Here is a 4,883-nt window from a genome sequence, read left to right as displayed (position 1 = left end):
AACAATTCTACAAATCCCTTTTGGAATCCAGAGAAAAATGTTGTTTTACTTAAAAGAGATACTGAGTAACATAAAGAAATAATAACATTGTTAGACCTTCTTGTGATTCTAATGTGCCTGAAGGTTTTACTTCTACTTTAAAATATACTGGCATTTTAAAGGTCTAGGAAATTAATTTTAGATTGCTTATAATTGATAACACTATTGAAAAATGAAACAAACACACTCAAATCTTTGCCATTCCTTGATGCTTTGTCCTGGTGTGGGGACAGATGGTGTGACAGTACCAGCAGTGGGTAAAACCAGATGGGACATTTCCGTTTGTTTTGCTTGAGGCTGTCTCTACTCTGCCACATTAAAGAAATATATATATATATATATATATTACTTTTACATAATACCTGTTTCATACATTTATCATAGGCATTCCAAAATTTGATGCCCACTATACTTTCAGATGTAACTGCGCTAGTGGTAGAGCATAGGCCTTGCATGTGGGAGGCCCTGATTCGATCCCACAGCAAAGATATCAGCATGCAGTCCAGTCTTACTCCCTCTCAGATGTGGAACCAGAGAAGGGGTGCAAAGACAGAACTGGAAAGGAAAGGAGAGGAATCCTTTAAAAATATGAATCAGAGCATTTGCTAAACTCTTCAAATTCTTCTGTAGCGTGTATTTCACTTGCTCTAAGGAACTGCATTCTTCCTTCTCTTGGGTTCCATGGGGGATCAGAATGCCCAGGCACATTTCTGGGAAGATGGATTGGCTAATCTGACTGATAAGTGTGTGACAGAAAAGAGGGCTTCAGTACTCATCCCTTTAGGAGGGAGCAATCAGCAGGAAGCAAGAACTCTCCTTTACTCTCCCACCATTAGGTAAGGGAGAAATTAAGAAATGATGCTTTCATTCTTTCTGACAGATACTGAAGTCGAGTGCTAGCAAGTTCACCTAGGAACCTAAAGCAGAATCTAACATCTGCACTTCTACCAGTAATGCAGTTTATTTGTTAACTTCCATATTTCCCTCCCTCCCTCCCTCCCTCCCTCCCTCCCTCCCTCCCTCCCTCCCTTCCTTCCTCTTTTTCTTTCTCTTCTTCTTCCCTCCTTCCTTTTTTCCCTTCATTTCCTCCTTCTTCACCTAGCAGTTCTCAGGACTCAATCCCGATTCTCTGCTCAGGGATCAGTCCTGACGTGCTTAAGGGATCTTATGTGGTGCCGAGGAGACCACAAGATCTGGTTTCTCACTTCTACCAGTTATCTTATAAATCACACCATCACTCAAAACCCTTCTCTATAAAGTGACTAACCACCTCACACCCACAAATTAGGACCTTTTTCTAGTCTTTTTCTAGTTACCTTACCCAGTTTTCTTTTTCTCCACGCGCCTTATTACCACCACATGTGTGTATCCTATGAAAGCACCTGGCAAGAGAAAAAACTTCATGTGTGTCCACAATAATCTTGAAGCTGAACATGCATGTAGCTGGGTAATGTTCTAAAAATTCTTTTTTTTAACTTTTTATTTTTTTTGGGGGGGGGGGGGGGTTATACCTGGCAATGCTCAGGGGTTATTCTTTGCTCTGCATTCAGGAAATGCCCCTGGTGGTGCTTAGGAGAGATGCATATGGGATGCTGGGTATCGAACCTGACTAGACTACATGCAAGGCAAACACCCTACCCTCTGTACTATCTCTCTGGCCCCTACTGTTCCAAGAATCTTAAAAGTATTAACTCGTGGCTATCTTATCACAGTACTTAATATCACTATAAGGTGGAAACTGTTATCATGTACACTTTATCGATAAAGAAACTGAGACCCACAAAGATTGTATAATCTGTCCAAGGTCAGAGCGCTTGTAAGGACTGGAGCAGAGATAGGTTTTGTTTTGTTTTATTGTTTGGGGATCCTGTGTAGAGGTTCAGAGGTGGTGGGGGGGAGGAGGGGGTGTCAGGGTTGGGGGGGGATCTTCTCTTGACAGTGCCTGGGGGACCATGTGGTGCTGGGAATCAAACCTGACACTTCCGCTTGCAAAGCAGAAGTTTGGCCTGTTGTGCTTGGTCTAGCCATTGGGACAGAGATTTATAAAATTGTAACTCTGAGAAGATTGATAAACTGGAGCAGCACAAGGAGCTTTTTTCACTCATGTTCTACCCACAGGGCATGGAATAGTGCCTGGCACTTATTAAAATAAATTAACAAATAAGGGCTGGCAGGAGAGATAGCTCAAAGGGCTGGAACACTTGCTTTGCAGGTGGGAGGCCTCCATTTGATCCCTAGCCTTCAAGTTAACCTTGGCTATATTTGCACCCTCTTTCTATCTTCTGAGTAGTAATTAGATATTTTAATGAGTTCTCATTTCAAATTAGAGTGACAGTTTGCAAGCTATGTTCAAGTCTATTATTGCTGGATTAGAAGTTGAACTAACACCTTCTGTGTTAATATCAAGTAATGTAACTTTCCCAACTCTCAAAAAATCTAAAACAAGTGGACAGAATCTTTAAAATTTTGAACTTTGATTTTTTTCCAATCTGGAGAAGTCTCTCTCTCTCTCTCTCTCTCTCTCTCCTCTTCTCTTTCCCTCCCTTTCTCTCTCTCTCTCTCCTCTCTCTCTCCTTCACCCCCCTCCCTCTCTTCCTCCCTCCTTACATTTCTCTAAGTAAATGTCTTTAAATAAGACTATTTTGCTTTGGAGCTAGAGAGCTAGTGCATCCGGTTAGGCACTTTCCTGGCCAGTGGCTCACGCCCAGTATCCCATATGGTACCTCAAGCACCAGCAGGAATGATCCCAGAACACAGAACCAGAAATAAGTCCTGTGCACTTGAGCACTGCTGGGTGTGACGAGAGAGAGAGAGAGAGAGAGAGAGAGAGAGAGAGAGTACAGTTAGCAATCTTTTCAGGGCTAAGGTGCTTTCTTTGCACCTTGCACCCAGGGTTTGATCCCCAGCACTATATATATTATATCATACCCTGAGCACTGTCAGAAGTTTATCTTTGAACACAGAGCCAGGAGTCAGTGCTGAACATTGCCAGGTACGACTCCACTCAAAATATGTTTTAGTTTTCTTATGCATTTTTTTTTTTAAACAACAGCCGTGGCATTTTATCTACTGAGTCTAAAAGTGAGTGAATAAGTAACAAATACTAACAGGAAAAGATGGAAACACTCCTAATTAGAAACCAGGAAACAGCCTTGTTTTGTTTATAAATGTAAGATCAAGGAAGTGTGATTTACAATGCCAACTCTGAATATTCTTGGAAAATAAAAGTTAAAATGTATAAATAGTTATGTAGATAGTGGTATCTAGAGATAGATACACAGATTATTCCTTTTTTTTTTTTGGTATTACATCAGAATTTGGGAATCAGACTTAAATTGGACTGAAATCTTTGATCTTGTAATGTGAAGAGCTCCTTGGCTTTCAGGATGTTCTGCTTCCTGAAAAAAATCAGAGAACCATTACTCTGGGAAAGTAAGAACAAAGGAAGAGTAAAATCCTAGCAAACCTTGTGTTAGAGATTTCTCACTGGCTCACTAAACATATAAGTGAGGAAATCCATAAGGACGTGTGCACAACTGTATTTTCATTGTAACTTTTGGTTTGAATGTTCTTCTCCATCCAAGGGGAACTCCATGCAAGCATTTCGAAAGCCAAGAAGCACAGTTTGACAATGCTACTCAGGCACTATTAAGGTAACTCATAGATTTTTTTGTTGTTTTTTAATACAACCATCAAAAAAACATCTCTTTCCAATGATAGAATTTATAAAAGAAACACACACACACAAAAAACATATTTGTAGAACTTATTTAGCAGCCTAGTGTTATCTTGCTTAGTTACATTTTCAAAGTAACTAAGAAGGTATCAAAGAAGGTATTGAATGACAAGAAATAGTTTGCAGCTTACAAATAAAAAATGTGAAAATAATATGTCATTTGAAGGGCCTAATTATGCTTTTGGAAGGGCACTGAACTGTAGCTGTTTTCATTAGTGGGCATTGACTGTGCAAATTCCCACTTCAATCGGGACATGCCATTGCCCCAAACCATGCCCTTCATGTAAATATTAGTGCAATTTTCACCACAAGCATAAATCATGGGGATATTAAACAGATCTCCTTGAACAGTTCCCTGAGTTCCTCCTAACGGTAATGAATCTCACCCAGCAGTCAGTTGAAACATGTTTATTTAAAAATATTTAAACATTTACTTGGTACAAAATAAGGAAGCAGAAACAGCATGTTTAATGGCAAATTTCTTAGCCAAAAAGAGGGTAAATAGATCTATGCATTTACAGTAACTCCTCCTTACCTTACAGAAAGACACTTTCTAAATCTAAGAAAGGGGAAGAAATAAAATCCCCTGAAATAAGTAACAAATTCACTTCTCAGGAGGTAGATATAAAATTCCACTCTAAAAAGTTATGAAATCTTATCCCCATAAAACAAAATAAAACCCTCAAAATTTGGTACGTCCTTTCACTGATTTGCCTTTTTTCTTCAGTGTTGGTATGTTTCTCCACTCTTTCATCTTGGTAAATCCCCTTTACATCCTCACTATACTACACTGAAAATAAAGTTTCTCCTTTAGGCTATGTCGTTGAAACCTGTCGGGTCTCATATGCACTCTTTTGGCAACTATGGGAGAGCAATTTGTCCCTCTAACAGAATAAGTCCTGCTCACTCCAAGAATAAGCCTCGCGGACAAGCGAACAGCAAACAGGCTAGAATGTCTCTACAACAGTTTGGGACCTTCTCTTTCTCCCTTTTCTAAGAAAGCTATGTCTTACATGCTTTAAAAAAAAAAAACACATATAGATCGGAGAGAACCTCTTTAAAAGGTGGGTGAGGGGTCAGGGAGAAAGGCCAGAGTGATAGTATGGCT

At 39.7% G+C, this 4,883-nt stretch overlaps 1 non-coding gene across 1 annotated transcript; it reads left to right on the top strand.

Moving 5' to 3' along the window:
- The first annotated feature begins 222 nt into the window (after positions 1-222).
- LOC130021875 (small nucleolar RNA SNORA55) lies at positions 223-358 on the top strand. Its single transcript, XR_008792221.1, has one exon. It is a non-coding gene; the product is annotated as a small nucleolar RNA SNORA55 (small nucleolar RNA).
- Positions 359-4,883: the final 4,525 nt, after the last annotated feature.

The sequence above is a fragment of the Sorex fumeus genome, unplaced genomic scaffold (assembly GCF_029834395.1).
Source record: "Sorex fumeus unplaced genomic scaffold, SorFum_2.1 ptg000018l, whole genome shotgun sequence".
Lineage (NCBI taxonomy): Eukaryota > Metazoa > Chordata > Mammalia > Eulipotyphla > Soricidae > Sorex > Sorex fumeus.
This window is presented reverse-complemented; position numbering and strand designations above follow the sequence as displayed.